General features: G+C 41.3%; 1 pseudogene across 1 annotated transcript; it reads right to left on the minus strand.

Annotated features, from left to right (window-relative positions):
- Positions 1 to 9,064: 9,064 nt before the first annotated feature.
- Positions 9,065 to 9,529, minus strand: LOC103071311 (ADP-ribosylation factor-like protein 2-binding protein pseudogene; annotated as a pseudogene). The gene has a single exon (XR_014368654.1). The product of XR_014368654.1 is annotated as an ADP-ribosylation factor-like protein 2-binding protein pseudogene (transcript).
- Between the last annotated feature and the right edge of the window lie 983 nt (positions 9,530 to 10,512).

Raw genomic sequence — 10,512 nt, forward strand, 5'->3', positions numbered from 1 at the left:
AAAAAACAAACAACCCAATCCAAAAATGGGCAGAAGACCTAAATAGACATTTCTCCAAAGAAGATATACAGATTGCCAACAAACACATGAAACAGTGCTCAACATCATTAATCATTAGAGAAATGCAAATCAAAACTACAATGAGACATCATCTCACACCAGTCAGAATGGCCATCATCAAAAAATCTAGAAACAATAAATGCTGGAGAGGGTGTGGAGAAAAGGGAACACTCTTGCACTGCTGGTGGGAATGTAAATTGATACAGCCACTATGGAGAACAGTATTGAGGTTCCTTAAAAAACTACAAACGGAACTACCATACGACCCAGCAATCCCACTACTGGGCATATACCCTGAGAAAACCGTAATACAAAAGGAGTCATGTACCAAATGTTCATTGCAGCTCTATTTACAATAGCCAGGACATGGAAGCAACCTAAGTGTCCATCATCGGATGAATCAATAAAGAAGATGTGGCACATATATACAATGGAATATTACTCAGCTATAAAAAGAAACGAAATTGAGTTATTTGTAGTGAGGTGGATGGAACTAGAGTCTGTCATACAGAGTGAAGTAAGTCAGAAAGAGAAAAACAAATACCGTATGCTAACACATATATATGGAATCTAAGAAAGAAAAAAACGTTCATGAAGAACCTAGGGGTAAGATGGGAATAAAGACACAGACCTACTAGAGAATGGACTTGAGGATATGGGGAGGGGGAAGGGTAAGCTGTGACAAAGTGAGAGAGTGGCATGGACATATATACACTGCCAAACATAAAATAGCTAGTGGGAAGCAGCCACATAGCACAGGGAGATCAGCTCGGTGCTTTGTGACCACGTAGAGCGGTGGGATAGGGAGCGTGGGAGGGAGGGAGACGCAAGAAGAAAGAGATATGGGAACATATGTATATGTATAACTGATTCACTTTGTTATAAAGCAGAAACTAACACATCATTGTAAAGCAATTATACTCCAATAAAGTTGTTAAAAAAAGAATTCATACAAGAAGATTTTCTAGAGCTGAAGGACGAACATAAGAGCACAATGAGTGCCCAATACCCTCGGCAAAACACATGGTTACAAAATTTCACAATAGCAAGAATAAAGAATTTCCCAGAGGACAAAAACCAAACCACACACCAAGGAACAAAAATTAGAATAGCATCAGACTTCTGTATTAACCATACTGGACAACAGAAGACAGTGAGGAATATCTTTAAAGTTCTGGGAAAACAACATAAGAGCTAAAACTATAAAACTCTTAGAAAAAAACATAGGACAAAAGCTTCATGACATTGGATTTGGCAATGATTTCCTGGATATAACTCCAAAAGCACAAGCAACAAAAGAAAAAATAAATGTAACTACAATAAAATTTAAAACTTCTGTTCATCAAAGGACACATTCAACAGAGTGAAAGGCAACCCATGGAGTGGGAGAAAATATTTACAAATAATGTATCTGATAAGAAGTTAATATCCATAATACATAAAGAACTCCCACAATTCAACAAAAACAAAATAACCCAGTTAAAAATGGGCACAGGACTTGAGCTCAATACCATTAATCATAATGGAAATGCAAATCGAAACTACAGTGAGATACTACCCCAAACCCATTAAGATGGTTACTATCAAAAAAAACAGAAAATAATGTAGAGAAATTGGAAAACTTTCATACCATTGGCGGCAATGTAAAAATGGTACAGCTGCTATGGAAAACACTATGGCAGTTCTTTAAAAATTAAAAATAGAATTACCATATGATGATCCAGCAATTCCACTTCTGGGTACATACACAAAAGAATTGAAAGCAGAGTCTCAAAGAGATTATTATATACGCATATTCATAGTAGCATTATTCACAATAGCCAAAAGGTGGAAGCAACCCGAGTGTTCATCCATGGATGAATGGATAAACAAAATGTGGCATGTATATACAACAGAATATTATTCAGCTTTAAGAAAGAAGGAAATTCTGACACATAGTACAACACGGCTGCAACTTGAGGACACCATGCTTAATGAAATAAGCCAGTCACAAAAAGACAAATACTGATGATTCCACTTACATGAGGTACCTACAGTATTCATATTCATAGATACATAAATAGAATGGTGGTTGCCAGGGGTGAGGGAGGGTGTGTGGGACATTAATTGCTTTAATTAACTTTGAATTAAATTAACCCATTGTTTAATGAGTAGAGTTCAGTTTTGCAAGATGAAAAGAGTTCTGGAGATGGATGGTGGTAATAGTTGTTACACAACAATGTGAATGTACTTAATACCACCAAACTTTACACTTAAAAATAGTTAAATTGGTAAATTTTATGTTATGTGTATTACTACAATTTTTTTTTTTTTTTTTTTTTGCTGTATGCGGGCCTCTCACTGCTGTGGCCTCTCCCGTTGCGGAGCACAGACTCCGGACGCGCAGGCTCAGCGGCCATGGCTCACGGGCCCAGCCGCTCCGCGGCATGTGGGATCTTCCCAGACCGGGGCACGAACCCGTGTCCCCTGCCTCGGCAGGCGGACTCTCAACCACTGCGCCACCAGGGAAGCCCTACTACAATTTTTTTAAAATGAGATAGAAAATTATTTTCAACCTATAGTCTATATCCACCCAAAGTATTAATCAAGTGTTCAGGTAGAAAATAGTCATTTCTTGACATGCAAGTCTCCAAAAAATTTATGTCCTATGCTCCCACTCTTAGAAAGCTACTGGAAAAGTTACTCCAAAAAAATAAGACAGTAAAACAAGAAAGAGGATGGGAAGTATTCCAACAAAATTGAAAACTAAACTAAACATGAGAAAAACGGGGACTAGACATTGAACACAGGAAAACGAAAGGAGAAGTTGCCAGGATGACTGCCATGCAGCAGGTCGGAGCAGGAAAAAGTAGGGCTCTGGGAGAGAGGTGCAGGGTGGGAGCTGTGGGGAGGATGAAATAACAAGAGGGGATGTGAAGCCAGGAAGAGGTGAACAGATAGAATGAAGGAGCACACAGACTGGTGTCTGAGGGAAACTCAAGAACCATCACAGTGAGCGTACTTTGGATGTTAAGCTAGAAGAACTGGAGGCTGATGTCAGAGGGTATTTGAATTAGTGATTTTGAAGATGGTGTAGCTCCTGGCAAGACAAAGTTCCAATTTGGGGGTCTGAGAAACTTAAAAAAAAAAAACTCCTACCTCCATTCATTCCACAAAGAATTTGTGATTTGCACATGTTCACCATTTTTCTAAGTGGAAATGCTGAGAAGTTTGGGAGAGAAGGATTGAGGGAGCTCTCATCAGATGACCTCATTTTTTTCACGAAAATAAGAAGTCAGATCATCTCTTAGGTGTGAGGAAGCTAGGGTAGGGTAGGGTCCTTGAGAAATGAAAGGTTCTTGTAACAGGTCCTAGTCGAGAACCTGAGCAAACCAAGCAGAAAGACATACAAGGAGTTGGAAGGCACTGAAGGTACACAAAGACTGAATCAGCACTGGCTGCAAATGGACCCAGTATTTTGGGTGCAAGGATCTCCCAAGATGACCCAGGATGTGACTGATGCTCAGGTAGGAGTAGCAACAGCTGGTGACTTAATAAATTTCTGCCAACTAAAAAATGTTCTAAAATTGCTCATGGACACAAGGACTTACATTCAAGAATGTTCATGGAAGAACTATATATAGCAGAAAAAGTGGAAACAGTCGAATCCCATCAGTAGGAAAATGTATAAACTGTAGTTGAGTCATAAGAGGGAAGACTATTCCACAGCTAAAATGAATGACCAGTATCAGCAAGGTTAAATATCAAAACTAAAATGTTCAGGGGTGGAGGGCAGAGCAAGTCCAAAAGGATTGATACACTATGAAGTCATTTATGTACTTTATGTAAATTTTAAACACACACATACATATATGGTAAAAGAACAGAAACATGCTTGGGAGTGATACCCACAACTTCAGGGTAGAGGGCAAAGGAGTGGGAGGGCAGAACTTCAGCTCTATAGCTAATGTTTCATTCTTCTAAAAAGTTAAGATCTAGGACTTCCCTGGTGGCACAGTGGTTAAGAATCCACCTGCCAATGCAGGGGACACGGGTTCGAGCCCTGGTCCGGGAAGATTCCACATGCCGTGGAGCAACTAAGCCCATGCACCACAACTACAGAGCCTGCACTCCTTAGCCCATGAACCACAACTACTAAAGCCCACATGCCTAAAGCCCATGCTCTGCAACAAGAGAAGCCACTGCAGTGAGAAGCCCACGCCCCGCAACAAAGAGTAGCCCCCGCTCACCGCAACTAGAGAAAGCCTGTGTGCAGCAATGAAGACCCAACGCAGCCAAAAATAAATTAATTTTTTTTAAAAAGTTAACATCCAAGTAGGATTACATTACAGATGTTAGAAATAGTCATCCTTTTTTTCCAGACCAAACTTTTAATTATTTTATTGAACAGCACATTAAATGATTCTCTAAAACAGGTATCTTAACTGATTTCCTCTTCCCAGATCATTTTACATTTGCAGATTTTTAAACTATTTTACCATCTGTTGACCCATTATGAATCAAAAGTTATTAATAAAGTTTATGGTAAGTGGCAAATATGATATTAAACAAAACATCATTAAGAAATTCCATTCTTAACATTTGTAAATTGTAATAGAATTCTACTTAGGTTAGAGAGGAGAGATGAAATGGTTGAAAGAATGCTAGACTTAAGAGTCGGAAGAATCTGGCCTTGATCCCAGCTCTGCCACTGACCTCAAAGCCTTGCATAATCATCCGCCTCTGCAAGGTCCCGCTTCTTCATCTGTGAAATGATTTTGTCTGAGCCAACTCACACTTTCGGGTTCTTGCCAAAGAATCTAACCCGAAGTTCTCTGCTGTGCATTTAAAAGCACTGGATTACAAGAAATAATATTCCTGGAGGAACGCCTGAAAGACTGAACGTCCACCCATTCCTGGATGTGGTCTTTGGATCCTGTCCAGCCATCAGGGAGCTGTAAACCTGAACTGCATTGTTTTATCCCCCTAGAGAACTGCTTTCATTAAAACGTATTCTGGCATAATCCCATAAACCTTACCAAGCAGGATATTATAGGAAACAGTCAAGAGAGACCTACCATTGTACTTCTTACACAGGAGTTCAGGAAGACAGTCTGTAAGCCACATAGTGTTCCTTCTATGAGAACAAGCTGTGGAAAATTCTCAGGTCTCAGTACCAAGAAAAATTGTGATCCTGAGCATTTATTCTTTTAATCTAATGACCATGTTACTTTTATAAACAAAGTTTCCCTCTCTTTATTTTGGCTGGTATAGCCTGGATCTAGCAACTACAAATGACTTTATGGAAAACAAGGTGCTATCCCACCGGCTTTATGCAGCTACTCTTATTTTTCCTTCGCTGCAATATCCTCATCTATTTTTCTATTCAACTGAATTTTATGTTTCTATGCAAACTAACTCAAAATTTCTCTACAATAAAGGAGGGTACAAATAAGTGAGTTAAACAAACTCACTTTCTGTAGGACAAGATGAGACAACATGTAGCATGCTGAAAATTACAAAATGAGATACAAATGCAAGTTGCTCTCCATTGATGAGAAAGAAAAATTTATTAGTGGAAGATGAAATTTATGTGCTTTCAGTAAGTGAGATCTTTTTTTTTTTTTTTTTTAACATCTTTATTGGGGTATAATTGCTTTACAATGGTGTGTTAGTTTCTGCTTTATAACAGAGTGAGTCAGTTATACATATATATATGTTCCCATATCTCTTCCCTCTTTGTCTCCCTCCCTCCCACCCTCCCTATCCCACCCCTCCAGACAGCCACAAAGAACCGAGCCGGTTTCCCTGTGCCATGCGGCTGCTTCCCACTGGCTATCTACCTTACGTTTGTTAGTATATATAGAGAGATCTTTTTAGTATTTTTCAATGTCAAGTCGCTTGAAGACATCCAGATTCCAGTTCTAAGCTCTAGGAAGAGATCTAATTTGTAGACAACATGGTGAAGCATCCCTAAAACACTATGAATGACTTTGTGACTTACTCTATCCTTTCTGCCAGGTTCTGTTTGTTCCTGTCCCATCTTCTTGAACTAAGTGCATGTCCCCTGTAGCCTCATTCCCATGGAGACCCTGAATCAATGGGGAGTCTTGCCTGGAAGCAATGGATTAACAATGCCTCTAGTGGGAGGTAGAACAGGCAGAGGGTGGGTGAGGAAGTACTAAAGGGCATAAATTGGCTTTGCTATTATTCATAAGAAAAATATATTCCTAAGAATTCTTTGCACTCAAGAATATATTTTTTCGAAGATTATACTCTTGGTAAATATATTCTTACTCTGCCGCCCCCTCATGTCCCCACTCCCTGCCCATCAATCTCCTCTCTCTTGAAGACCAGCAGTCCAGGCTCTGTGGGGTGTTTTTCTCTCTCCCTGTCCAAGTCCCCTCCCATTACAACAGGGCAAACAAAAACTGAAGGGTCCATAAAATGCCAGCATATAAAAATGAAAAGAGGACACCTTAAACATCACCTACATCTTCAAAAAGCTGTTAAAACCATTGTATATGAATTGTTTACATTTTCCAGTGAAAAGAAACAAGCAATTAGGTAGGTCCACTTGCCATTCAGGAAACTGGCTTTAGGTGGATTGGCCTTCTTCCCCAAGAAGCAACTAACAGATCACTTACTCTGGTCCTGACTCCAGGAATAACTTCAGCCCTGCGCCCAGCCAGACCAGCTAGGGCCCTGACTCCCATCGATCACCTAATTCTTGTTAGCCTCTTCCCAGCATTTCACGCTGGAGTAAACTGCAAGCATCCTAGGATCACAGTAGAGGCTGTAGGTCCTGAATGTCAACTTGAAATGCCTGCTAACATGGAGAAACCCAATCCTCACAAGTTCCACCACTGAGCCTACCTGTCCTTTTGGAGCAGATCCTTTGGCCCTGGGTCTTCTTGAGACTCTGGATTGCGAGCTCTGACAAGGGAATATGTTTGGTTCACTGTTGTATCTTTATCATCTAGCACAGGATGTGGCACAGAGTAGGCATATAATAAATGTTTGAGGAAAGAGTAAAAGAATGAACAAATGAACAAACTGGAGCAAAGTTATGGAGGACACTCTCAGCTCCCCTGTGGGAAGCCCTCCATTCAACTTTTTTTTTTCTTTTTTTTAACCATTTAATGCTAGGAAAATACTTCATTTCCTTGGAGACACAGGTTGGCTTTTTTTGTGGTTGTTTCTATATTATTTCTGCTCTTGCTTTCCCTTCTGAAAATAAGAACCATATAATAAGTGTTCCTGTTTTCCCCTTGGTTGTCCAGAAACACAGAGCTAACTCTGAGGTCAAATCGTAGCAATTATGTCAGTCAAAGTTATGCCTGTTTTTCCCTGGCCTATGTCTCGTTTTTTGTTTTTACTTTTTATTGACATATAATACCTTTCTTATACATATTTGTTGCAGTCATCTTAAATCCTTTGTGAATAAAGTAAGGAATGAACAAATTAAAAAACTAAATAGGGCTTCCCTGGTGGCTCAGTGGTTGAGTGTCCGCCTGCCAATGCAGGGGACATGGGTTCGTGCCCCGGTCCAGGAAGATCCCACATGCCAAGGAGCGGCTGGGCCCGTGAGCCATGGCCGCTGAGCCTGCACGTCCACCGCCTGTGCTCCGCAACGGGAGAGGCCACAACAGTGAGAGGCCCGTGTACCGCCAAAAAAAAAACTAAAAAAAAAACGAAATAACCAAATAAGCAAGCAAACCGTAACTCAGAACGTACACACACACACACACACACAGACAATCACATACTTTTTTTTTTTTTTTTTGGCTGCATTGGGTCTTTGTTGCTGAACATGGGCTTTCTCCAGTTGCAGCAAGAAGGGACTACTCTTCATTGCGGTGCACGGGCTTCTCATTGCAGTGGCTTCTCTTGTTGTGGAGCATGGGCTCTAGGCTCCCAGGCTTCAGTAGTTGTGGCACGCGGGCTTAGTAGTTGTGACTCGCGGGCTCTAGAGCGCAGGCTCAGTAGTTGTGGCACACGGGCTTGCTCCACGACATGTGGGATCTTCCTGGACCAGGGATCGAAACCGTGTCCCCTGCAATGGCATTCTTAACCACTGTGCCACCAGGGAAATCCCAGAAAGTATATTTAACAAGGATGCTTGTTTCTTTTTTTTTTTCTGCAAAACACGTGAAATTTTACTCATGGTACAAAAGTATTTAATAAGCACCACATTGGTACAGAAAAACACACAGCCTACAGCTAGCTCATTCTTTAAAACCAGAACAGCCAAGTGAAAAGTCAGTAGAGATTCTTATTTTTACTTGAAAAATAGAAATAAAAACAACAACAAAAAAACAACTAAGGTACACACTGGGAATTGAACTACTATAGTTTTTCTTCCTAGAGATGTGACATCCATGTTTTCTGGTCAGTAATGTTCTATCAAACATTGTAGTAAACCAGTGTACTAAATCCAAGCAGACAGATGACCAGTAAAGCTGTTTGTTATCTCCTACTGAGCTAGACCAGTGGAACACTATCTTGGTAGGATTATTTTGACAGCAAGAAGGAAGTGCCGAGCCCCTACCCCAACAGAAAACCTAAGGAGCTGTTTTACACAGAAAGGGTTTTAAGCAAACCTGCACAAACACTAACATGCTCTAAGAAAAGGAAACCTTTTAGACTACTTCCAGTATACATTCATTGGTGCCCAGTAAAATAGGAACACCAACATAGAAAGCATTTTTGCTTTCATAGCACCAACAGCTAAAATGCACACAGCATATAATACTTTGATCTTGAAGTGAGTAATCATGGAATTTCCAAGATTATATCCACTAGGTTAGCCTGAGTATTTATCTATAAAAATATGTTTTCAAAAACACGTAAACGAGTTATAGAAACAATGGGACTACATCGGGACCAGCAGAAGACAGTGAAGTGATACAAGGATTGTACCTGTAACACTAGGAATTGATTTTCACAAGTACCTTTTAGGTAAAGGACAACTCTCTAAATTGATTCCAACAGCCAAGACTAGTTGTGATAGTAGGAGTCATAGTCATAGTCTAGCTGTCACAGAAGATGATTTGCACAATGAAGTCATCACTAAACCGCTGCTTAAGTCCAGTCCCCAGCCTTCTTTTTCTGCTCGACAGTCCAGAAACATTTCTTTGAAAGCCAGAAAATCTGTAAATGCGAGCAGCACGTCGAAAATGTCACCAGCCACTTCATCTTTATGGTGCTGTAGAGTTGTAGTAAAAGCCGCCATGTTAAATCCAGGAATCCGCTCCAACAGCTGTTCTATATACTTTTCAACCAAAGAAATATATTCATTAAAAATAGGTGTGTAGGTGAGTTTATTCTCTTCTGTGTCTTCAAACTCCTGGTAGTACTTGTCCATGAAATTCCTCTGTAATAACTGGAACTCATCATCCATGATAATGTCCTCTAAATATCCAACCACAGCATCAAATTCTGCATCAGAGGCGGAAGAGATGGACAGCGCGAAGCTCTCTTCCTCTAGGGCGTCCTTCGCCACCGCCACTTCCACAGCGCACGGGGGACCGGGCCTGCCGGCCTTCTACCCCGCCTGAGGACCGGGCGCAGCCTCCGCTCTGCTCCGCAGAGCCCCAACTTTCATCGGGAAGGCCTCGCAGCCGAGGCCTCAGCCGCCTCACAGCCCAGCTGGGTAGCGCCTGTGCATGACGCCCCGGCCTCAGGCTCCCAGGCTGCTGCCACGCGCGGCCGAGCCTCCAAGCCCTGCCACGCCTCCGACAAGGATGCTTTTTAATACACACACAAATAAAAATAAAAATAATTTTGAAATTCAGGTGTTCCCGAGTCACAGGGTATTTTTCAAAAGTTACAATTTCCTCTTTGATATCTCCATTTGAACTGTTCCCCTTCCTTCCACTTTTTTTTTTTAATAAATTTATTTATTTTATTTGTTTATTTTTGACTGTGTTGGGTCTTCGCCGCTGTGCACGGGCTTTCTCTAGTTGCGGCGAGTGGGGGCTACTCTTCGTTGCAGTGCGCGGTCTTCTCATTGCAGTGGCTTCTCATTGCGGAGCATGGGCTCTAGGCGCCCGGGCTTCAGTAGTTGCGGCACACAGGCTCAGTAGTTGTGGCTCACGGGCTTAGTTACGCCGCGGCATGTGGGATCTTCCCAGGCCAGGGATCAAACCCATGTCCCCTGCATTGGCAGGCGGATTCTCAACCACTGCGCCACCAGGGAAGCCCCTCCTTCCACTTTTGACAAGATTTTTTTTCTCCCCAGAAAAAAAAAGGCCAGAATCCTTGGCCACAAAAAAACTGAATTGCCCTCAAATGTCTTCCTAGACGTATTTTAAGGTAAAATGCCTATTTCTATTTATAATGATTTTTTCTCTTGGATTTTTAAGGCTTCAGAGGAGTTGTGGTCCCAAACTATTCTGGAGGAAAGAAGGGATGGAGAAGTTGGGGGAATTCTATTAAATTTACAAAGCTGAACTAGTCCTACTGAGCTGT

The sequence above is a fragment of the Lipotes vexillifer genome, unplaced genomic scaffold, assembly GCF_000442215.2.
Source record: "Lipotes vexillifer unplaced genomic scaffold, Lipotes_vexillifer_v1.1 scaffold672, whole genome shotgun sequence".
In the NCBI taxonomy this organism is placed as follows: Eukaryota; Metazoa; Chordata; class Mammalia; order Artiodactyla; family Lipotidae; genus Lipotes; species Lipotes vexillifer.